Genomic DNA, 10,635 nt, shown 5'->3' on the forward strand with positions numbered 1-10,635 from the left:
GGGCGCGCTCCCGCTCTGCTGGAGCGTGCGCGGCGGATCTCGTCTGACGAGGAAGCTGGAACTGTGCGCGGCGCTTTTAGCCGCGTACAGATTTCTTCAAAGCCACCGGAGCTGTTGCCCTGAGGGAGAGTCGTAAGCTCGTTTGCGGGGGAGAAAGGCAGAAAGACGGAGAGGAGCAGGACGGCTGGCTTTAAGTTGATTTTTAACGAGGCAGGCTTTTTCCTGCCCGCGCTTTGATACGCAGCTTTGCTCCTGACTAGGATTCCCTTTAAACGGCACAGGCGGCGTTTCTCTGTCGCTAATTCTTCGGCTCGGTACGGCCGGAACAGCGCCGCCCAGCGGCAGCGCTCGCACACATCGATGGCAGGCGCGGGGCTGCCGGCCGCCTCTCGGTGCGCCCCCGCTCTGCTGCCTTTCTAACGGAGGTCCGCAAAATCACATCTATTGTCAAACCTCACAATATCGCACAACTGTACTATCACAGCCTTTTCTCAGGTAAAAGGAAACAAGAATAACAGGTTACTACACCTTTACACTGAGTCATTTATAGAACCTGTTACATGCTTTCCATGAGACACTAACACTGAGGGTGGAAAATATGCATTTTATCATTCAATTAATACTCCCTTTAGTACAGGCTAGCACTAATTTTTGTCTAGTATAGTTTTAATGTTCTCAAGCGAGCACTAATTACATAAGAAATACATATATTCCTTTCATGAAATACAAACGAGAATTTAGCCTTCTAAATGAATATTCAAAATGAGATCCTGTCATTCATCTAATGCTGAAAAAAGCACCCACATCAGAAGACTGGTGGGGGAGGAGGTGATTCATTTTCAAAAAGCAATCAAAAGTGCTAAATATTGAGCTTAGTTCACTGATAGCTAAGGGGTGAGCATACCCCTGCTGTAAACATTTAGAGAGGGTGAGAAATTATGAGCAATGGTAGAAGGAGTGAGTACTGGTTCTAGTGGGATCAAATTAAATACAGGGAAGTCAAATATCTGGCAAAGAAGTATTTAGATGGGAATGAAATGGGCAAAAAACAAGATGGAACAACAGAGAGAAGGAGAAAGGAGGGGCCATGCATACACCTTAGTGGTCAGAAATCAGGATAACAAAGTTCATGATGTAGACCCAGAGAGATAGCAGGAGAGGGTTTTTTTTGTTATAAACACACACTATTTCAAGTAGCTTGCCATGAAATATATATATATATATATATATATATATATGCTTCTCTGCAGAGTTAACTATAGAAGCAGAGGATCTCCTTGTATAAATCAGACAAAAATCAATCTCTGCTCAGAATAAATGACAAAAGAAGCTTCGTAGAAGAAATAGGAACCCCAGGAATGGTAACAACTCATCACAGAGGAGATTTGTGAATAGAAACCTAAAAGGTCTCTAATCTGGACATTTTCCACACCAACTCCCACAAAATATTATGTTGCCAATATTAAAACTCTGAAGTATTAAATGCTAAAATAGTGTGGCAAACAGATATTACACAAATCTGAGGGGTATACCCCATAGTATGGCCACCAGTCCTTCCATGACATGTACAGTCAGCAAACCAGGTCTTGAGTATACCCTAACGTGCTGTAATGTGCTTTATCTGGGATGGCTCAGTAACCCTCACAGCAAAGTGAAGATAAAAAAATAAATAAAAATGAAGACACCCCTGGCATATTGGGTGTTGGCATGAAGACTAATTTGCTAATGTTTTCTCAACACTTTGAAAGCATCATCTGGCTAATAAAAGATACTGTAAGTGGGTACTTAGTTTTCCCCTACAAGAACCACACAAATCCCACTGTGGAGGTAGTATATATCCCATAAAAATAAAGGCATTTCGGAGGCAATACATTTGAATTAATTTAGCTTGTTTATTTCAAAATAGATGAATGGAAGGGGAAAAGTAGCCATAATGGATTAAAAAAAATACATTTGCAGATGGATGTGAACTGTGAAATGCACTGCACAGTGGAAGAATGAACTTTAACAAAACAGAAGCTTTTATCAAAAGCTATAAAGCTGGTTCAGATGATTCCCAACAAGTATATTAATCCAGCTCTTGCAAAGCAGCTGTTGTTATCACAGACTCCCCAAAAGTTGATACCATAGAATGGCTTAGGTTGGAAGGGACCTTAGAACCCACCCAGTTCCAACGCCCTGCTGTGGGACGGCTGCTACCCAGTAAATCAGGCTGCCCGAAGCCCCATCCAACCTAGCCTTGGATGCCTCCAGGGATGGGGCTTTTCTGAGCAGCCCATGCCAGCGCTTCACCATCCTCTGAGTAAAGAATTTCTTCCTAACCTAATTCTTTTTAAGCTTATTCTCATCCTGGATGTGTATGATTATGACTGTGTTTAATCTTGAACAAGAAACAGTGATAAATCACATGCTTATCTGTAGTTTCATAAAAGACAGAGTTGGCAACTTACATGGAAGAAGTTCCACTGTGTAAAGAACACATCAAAATGGAGGAAATATTTCCAATAGGTAAACTGCAGGTTTGTGACTTCTTTCCACTGATGTACCAGGAGAATAATTAAGAAATCCCATTTTTCATAAAGGCAAAAGATGACTCCAGCTTACTCGATCTAAGGAAAAAAAGCATTTCTAAAGACAGTGTTGAGATATCCTAAACCTTAGGAAGGAGGAGTATTAAAATGAGCTGTGAACCCAAAGTTACCAATCACAGAAAATTCTTGGAAGAGAAAGGTCTGAATGAAAAGTTGGGGACAGCTTGGGTACACACATCCCAACTCAAGATTCCCTTCAGTGATAGCTAAACCCAAGACATGCATTTCACTTCTGGATCTCAGCCACAAAGCTATGACACCATCTGTCAGCTGGATTGCTGGAAGAAGCAGAGAGAATCTCAGAGCTGATCTAAGGCACTGCTAGATATAAGCATGCTCTTAATATATTGCTTCCTGCCTGCCTCTAATTATAGGAACTGTGTTGTTAATATATGGACTTCCATATGCAGTTTTTGTTCCTTCATTTTTACCTTGTCTTTACACTGCCTTAGGGATAGCTGAAGTGTATTTGGTAAACACTCAGACATCTCCCTGGTAAGGGCACGACATGATAGTCCTCAAGTCCATCTTACTGCTCTATTTCACAGAGCCTGCTGTGACTTCCAGTTTTTACAGGCAGCTACACAGCTATAGGCATATCCCTAGTAAGCTTAACAAACCAATTTTGGAGCTGGTAATAGGTGTTGATGTGGAAGAGATGTCTTTCTGTGATTACTTTCGATAGAAGCTCATTAGCATTCAGTGAGACACTTGAGATGGTGCATGCACACTGAGGGATCACAGCACATTTAAATGATTGAGAATTAGCAAAACCGCAAAGGGTGTAACTCATTTACAACTGGACTCCTCTAGCACTTTCATTGTTGCATAATAATGCGTAGGTTTTATTCTTTCAGACAAAAAAGATGCACCCTTAGCAATATGCCTGACACTCTTCCAGTTCTGCCCTAAACAAACTGGCACAGCTTTGCTCTTTGTTCACGGAAATGAACCTCACAATATCCAGTTATGTTGGACTAGCGCTCATTCCTTAAGCATTCCAGTCCTTCAGTAAGAAACCTAAACTACACTGCAGCAGGATATTACAGCTCTCGAGCATCATGCCCTCAAATCTCTGTGTTCTCTGTTTCCTAAGGGTGGCAGCTCTGGCCTCATTTAGATCCTTGCAGTTTTGACAGCTTGGCACAGAGACATGAAATGTCTTAGCCATGCAACTGGAATAAAACTATCTGTAAAAATTCATCAAGGCTATGCTCACAGAGATCTGCACTGTGGCAGAGAAGTACTTGCAGGGGAATGTGCACGGTAGTGAAATCCTGAGATTTACATATAAAATACCAAGATGGTGAATATGCACAAACACCGAGGCTGAGCTTATAACTTAAAATCCAAATGCTGGAATCAGCCGTGCTGGTGGTTATGTACAGGAAACTGCACATAACACAGCAGTTAAAATATATGAAATTTGTTTTATTATTCACAGTTTAAAGGTTTTAAATTCTATTTAAAGGCACGTAGTATGATTATAGCACTGGAATGAACTTGACTAATTGTGACAACAACTTACTTCTTCCAGCTGTAAAAAAAAACAGAGCATGGATTTCATGGGGGCTATTTACTGGGGTAGACATGGCACTCACAGACATGGTTCAGTGGGCATGGTGGGGATGGAATGGCAGCTGGACCTGATGGACTTTTTTCAACCTTAATGATTCCATGATTCCTATATAACTATTAAATGGTCCTCTAAGATGCATAGAATCAACACTGAATCTGTATGCAACAACTAATCTGTATGCCGAGGGGAGACCAACACCATATTTTATATAGTAACACTGACAATTCCAATGATGATATGCATTAGGTTAAATTAAAGTGCCCCTACAGTTGTGGCAATCAAAGTGAAATCAGAAGTCAGGCTAGAAGATATACAAAAGCAGTGATACTCGGTCATACATATTGGAAAGTAATGAACACAAGGAGGGGAAGAGGGAAAATTAATAGGAAGAAATTAAAAAAGAAAATTAAAATGGGAAAATAGGACAAGGTTGTGAGAGGGGAAAAAAGAGAGAGCGCGCGAGCTCTTCACTCAAGGATACATAAAATTAGTTTTGACAAGTAGAGTATGTGCTGAAAGACACAGTCCTGATTTTGAGATAGTGATTCTCAGGCTTATTTCTTGAAAAAATGTGATCTGCTACTCCTAAGACCTCACCTTTAGGAAGAGAGCAGCTCCATATACATTTGAGGTGCAGTTTAATTGTGCTTTACATTCAATTAAAAGACTAGCATAAACGAACTGTGTTTTGAGAAGTATGCTTGCATCGCAAGATGGCTTTTGAGCTTTCTTCTTTAAAAAGTTGTTTTTGTTAATCTTAACACTAAGCAAGAATCAGGTACAAAAACTGATTTACCACTATGACAGCTGCAATGTTACATGAACATACTGTTAGCTGTTCTACAAATTATTTAAAACACATCATATCATCTACACCACAAATATCACGGGGCTACAGCACTGTCTAATATCCTAACCAGAATGGCAACTGCTGAACAACGTTGTTTTACCTCTCACAGTAGAGCCACAAGCACCTCATTACTGGTGACTAATGACTTGAAGTATTTCCATTTTTCTTGCTTGGAACCCTTGAACAGAGCAGGATAGCACTAACACTATGCTACAGACATATCTTTTGAAAAATTACACCCCATTACAACATCTCAAGACCAGCAAGAAAAGAAAAATCAACCCAGTCTAGATTAGTAATTAAAAATTTGCATCTCAGTGAAATATTGAGGTCACACCGATAACTCATACAATAACCTATCATCAGCAGCACAGTGTTCCTTTATTATTAGGTGGCTGATCATTGTTTCAGCTCCCTAAGAAGCAACGAGGAATAATTTGATGACTCACTCATGTTTCTGAGGATTCCTTGAGCTGTAAATGCCTCAAGCATGAACAGCTTCACTAGGCTGCTAGTAAAGTAGCTTACGAAGCAAAACCATGATTTTTCCTCAAATAAGGATAGTTTGTTTATGCTTTCCTTCTGTTATTCTTGAATAGTTTTTTTTTTCATAAATAATAAAGAACAGCTAATTTTTTAAGCATACACTGAGGATCAGCATCAATATATGAGCATTACACACTATATGAACCTAAAAATAAATTCTCCTGTTAGTAATGAAAGCAGTGACTAGAGCAGATGGCTAGTCTACAGTGTTATACAAAAAATGGAAGATAACACTCCATTTACTCCTAAATGATAGCAGAACATGAAAATAATTTTTTTCATATCAGCACATTTTCCAACAGAGCCTCACTAAGAATGGAATTGCAAATGTATGTAATGCAATGCATTGAAAAATAATCAGAGCATTCATTTAACAGCAAACAGTGAATTCATTACCAGCTTGATAAGAGACTCAGTCCTGCGATGCACGCTAACATAACTGTATTTTTAAAGATATAATCTGCAACTGTGTTTTTGTATCAGCATGAGAGAGGATTTTTAAGCACAAATCTACAGGGAGGGGGAAAAACACTCATTAAAGCTCTTGCATGAATTAGTCTTTCCAGAAGGCAAATTCTTGTAATTGTCACAGGGAATTTAATAGGGCTGTGGAGTCTATGGAATGCTGTATGAAAGCTGCTAATAAAGATCGAGGAGAGAATTAATTCATGCATTTATCCAGCAGCCAGCAATGCTGCCCTGATGAGCACTAGGATGCTCCAACCCTTGCAGCTTCCAAGAAGGAGCAGGAGCACCAAGGTCTCACCCCAGCACACCCCATGCTGGGGACTTTCCAAGTCCTAAAGGCTTGTTTGGCAAAGGCTGGGGGGAACTCCAGCATTTCAGAGAAAAGGCATCCAGTTGACATGCTGGCAAGAACTGCCTTTCAGGAGTGTCCACTGGGACCAAAAGGCATTCAAAGTAACTGATTACAAATGCTGGTGGTTTACTTCCTCTTATACATAGCTAATAGCTCACAAAAGATGTTAACTCTGTGCATTTGGAATAAAATCAGACCTAACTCACAGAGGGTCACCCTCCCCTTGCAGAACTGCTATCCAGTAGATGGCTGTTAAGGTAAGAAGTTCCTGCAACCACAGACCCACCTGTAGGCAACAGAAGGGTTCCTCATTTATGGTTCAAGGAAACAGTATCTGCAAGTTCCTTACAGTGTAATAGTGGGAGTGAGCTGATGGCCTGCACCACCTCGGGGGTGAGAACTGGGCTTGTCCAAGCCTGGGGAAGGAAAGGTTGAGAGATTATGCAATTGCTGTCTTCAATTATCTTAAACACACCTATAGAAAAGGTGCCAGATTCTTCCTGCAGGTACACTGCAAAAGGACAAGAGGCAACAACTGCAAGTCATAACAAGAGAAATTCCAACAAGATGTTGGGAGAGGGAGGAAATTACAGTAAGAATGGTTAAGCTCTGGAGTGAATCAATGAAATATTAACTCCTGCAGATACTGAGTCTGTAAAACACTGCAATAGGATCACGTTTGTGTGGTGAGCAGAAGAAAGGATTAACTTAATTAGCTGTGCAATGCTAACAGCTGTAACATGCATACAGTTTGTGATTTCTTAAAAAACAACAACAACAACAAAAACAGTGCTATTCCCCCTCTGAATCTCTATCAGGGAACAAAATACTTTTATTATTCTTTACTTCATGCTGTCCCCTTGATTCCTTTCCTATCACTTTGATACCAGCTTCATACAGTTACAAACAAACCAGGTATGTTAAATGGATCACAAACTCAAGATAGAAATGGCAAAATTAGACTCACTGTGTATAGCAATCACCAAGAAGAAAATATGTACATTCAGACTTCACTGTGCACCTTGTCTTAGTGTGCTGAGAACTGACTTTCAGACACCAAGGGCAGTACTGGAAAAAATGTTCAGAAGCATTGTTTTTGCCCATAGCATAAATGAACTTGCCTTCTTAAGGGTCTAAACCTCTGCGGTATCTTTCTTCCCTTGCATTTCACATATTGTCTTGTCCTCGGGGGATCAGAAGCATTAACTTTAAATATGAAGCAGACAGTGAAAGTCTGATATACTGACATTAATTACTGGCCATGCAGTGTCACCTAACTAACAGCTTGAATTTTAGAAGTTTCGGTGCCTGGTTAAAAATAAGCACTCAGAGAACAGTAACTAGGATACAGCACAATTTACATGTGTTTGAAATTTGAGTCTTGACAGTTAACTAACCTAAAGTCAAAGAAAAAACCACCAAATCTGACCCAACTGTATGAATGTCAAGAAGATGGAATTTAATATATCATCTTATTAATCCTGTAAAACAGTCCTTTTATAAATAATTCTATGCCTAGTGCACAATTCCTGGAATACGGGTAGACCTTGTTTCTATTTCAATGTCTAGACACACATACTGATTAAGTTAGGCTTCCAATTAAATAATCTCTGACTTCCATTAACACATGCCCTGATCCTTCATCGTACCACTCTAACTAAGCAGTCACCTCTCTTACTTCTGAACTTCATCGGGCAGGGCTGGTGCAGCACTGAGATCTTAGAAGATGTCTTCTCAGATGGCAGCATGCAGGCACATGAGATTTTGGCCTAGAAGAGGCAGCATCAAAATGGCAAGCATCAAAATCAATGCTGAGAGTACTTGCCTGAAGGAAAAACCTTACATGTGAACTCTCTTATATCTCATCCCTTATGTGACTCACTTGTTGATGTCAGTAACAAACCTCACTGAACTCAGTGAAAATGCAACTGGTCTTTAATTATTACAGGTGCTGTAGTTCACATGCATTGTGGTAGCAACTCAAGGTCCTTTCCACAAGGATGAAACTCCAAATAATAAACTATCCTTAGGTTCTGTCTCAACAGGTTTATTCATGTTAACTTAGAGATAATACAGGCACAGTGAAAAGGAGTAATGTCTGTGGGTTAGAAATTTATCACACAGAATGGCCAGGGTTGAAGGGACCTCAAGGATCACGAATCTCCAACCTCCCCCTGCTACAGGCAGCGTCACCAACCTCCCCATTTAATACTAGACCAGGCTGCCCAGGGCCCCATCCAACCTGGCCTTGAACACCTCCGGGGATGGGGCATCACAACTCTCTGGGCAGCTGTTCCAGCACCTCACCACTCTCATAGTAAAGAACTTGAATTTAGTTAGCTTAAATTTAGTACTTAAATTTAGTTAGCCAGAAGACTGCCATGATGTCATGATGTGACACGAGGGCAAAACCTGCTGCCCTCTGAGTTTTATGGCACTAGAATGAGCACCACCTGTGCTGGTGTCAGAGACTTTGCAGTTATGATACCAAGTTTTCCGACCAGTCTGCCATCCTTTCAAGCAGCTTTTACGTGTATCCTCATTCCATGACTTGTCTACTTCACAGTTTGCAGTTTCCCACCAGAGATACTACTTAGTTAAGTAATAAAGCATTAAATTGTTATAGATAACCCCCAAGCATACTGCAAAATGCTTCTTACTCTCTGGCCTACCTTTGTTTGAAGTCTTTGTGTTTTGCTAGGCTGGATGGCCTGCTACTTGAGACTTTAGCAGCAAGTTATCTCAGCTTAATGGTAAATGCAGTCAAACCAGAGTACAGGAGATACTGCCCTTCTTTTGGCTTTGCTTCTCGAACAGCTGCTGCTGGTTGCTGCTAGATAGTTCCTTCCCTCCTTTTGCCCTGTAAAACAGAACTAAAAATTACATCTATTTCCCACACACATTTATATATATCAAATGACAAAAGATGATGAATTGTTTCTGAAGCCTTGCACTGGGGGGAAAAAAAAAAACGTGAAAAGAAAATGGTTCATGTAAATCTAACAACTGGTCTTTTGTATTCAGTAGAAATCCATAGCTGCATGTCCAGCCTTCCCTAAATCATCTCTTTTCATCTCCCAAGCTGCAGCAGCCCATTCCTACTGCAGGTTCCAGTTTCCCAGCACTCAGGTTGTCTTTCAGTCTGTTTGCTCTCTGGTGCTGCTCATCTTTAAGAAATGTAAGGGTCCCTGAGTCAGCTCCAAGTGAACCGAACAGAGATCGATACTCCAATCCCCCCACTGAAAGTTCTGTCTGCTATCTAGGTTCCATTTCCATAGTGACCTTTGCCAATACTCACAGCAATGTATCTATAGGTACACTAAGTGAATGTACACGAACGTTTGTTGGAGCAGATGGCTTCGCAGGCTGTTGCATTCCTTCCACCTTCTTATCAGCTTTGTCTTCTGTTCTCTCGAGCTACATTTTCAAGTCAGCCGCAATCCTACAGTAAGTTCTCGTTAAGTGCTGTTGTTTCAGCTCCACTGAGTTCCTGCAGGTTTGGTTATCTGCTAACTAGACTGACAAGTTAATTAAGATGTGCCAAAGCTTTGATTTTTTTTTTTTTTAATTCTCCTTCTCCTAACAGACACCTGTCTACAAAATTACTGATATCCATCCCTTAATTGCTGCAGGATCAGCGCTCAAGTCAAACAAGAGATGTGTGTTTGTGCCTCCCTGGGGCTCTGCCACAGCTCCACCACCAGCAGCCCCTGCCTGGAGCTCACACGGGCTGAAACTTTGCGTGTGAGATGCGAGCACACCCATTTCCCCTACTAAGAAGGGCATCGCTGAGCCCAGGCTGTTTCCATGCTGCCACACGATTTCTGCACCAGCTTAGCTCAGAATTTCTCATAGCTTTCCCGCCCACCCAAAAGGTCCCTGACACAGGGACAATAGGAAGTACGGGTGAAGAAAGCACGGGACACAGCGCAAACAGCGCTTCGTACTTAGAGCACGGCAAGGCCCGTGCGAACACACAGAGCAGCAGAGGCTCAGTAAAGCTTTGCTCAGCGCACCCGCACGGAACCAGCGAGCACCTCGTTCCCCCGCTACAGCCCGCACGCCGGCGGCCGGCCGGGAGCTGAAGGCAGGGCTCCGCTGAGGGCAGGGCTAAGCCGCGGCCCGAGCCGCCCCGGGGCAACGCTTTAAGCAGAGCCGCAAAGGGCCCGAGCACGCGCTAAGAAACGTTCCTCCAGGAACCACAACCACGCGGCTCCTCATCCCACAGCGCGGCATCACGGAGCCCACC

The sequence above is a fragment of the Meleagris gallopavo genome, chromosome 9 (assembly GCF_000146605.3).
Source record: "Meleagris gallopavo isolate NT-WF06-2002-E0010 breed Aviagen turkey brand Nicholas breeding stock chromosome 9, Turkey_5.1, whole genome shotgun sequence".
Lineage (NCBI taxonomy): Eukaryota > Metazoa > Chordata > Aves > Galliformes > Phasianidae > Meleagris > Meleagris gallopavo.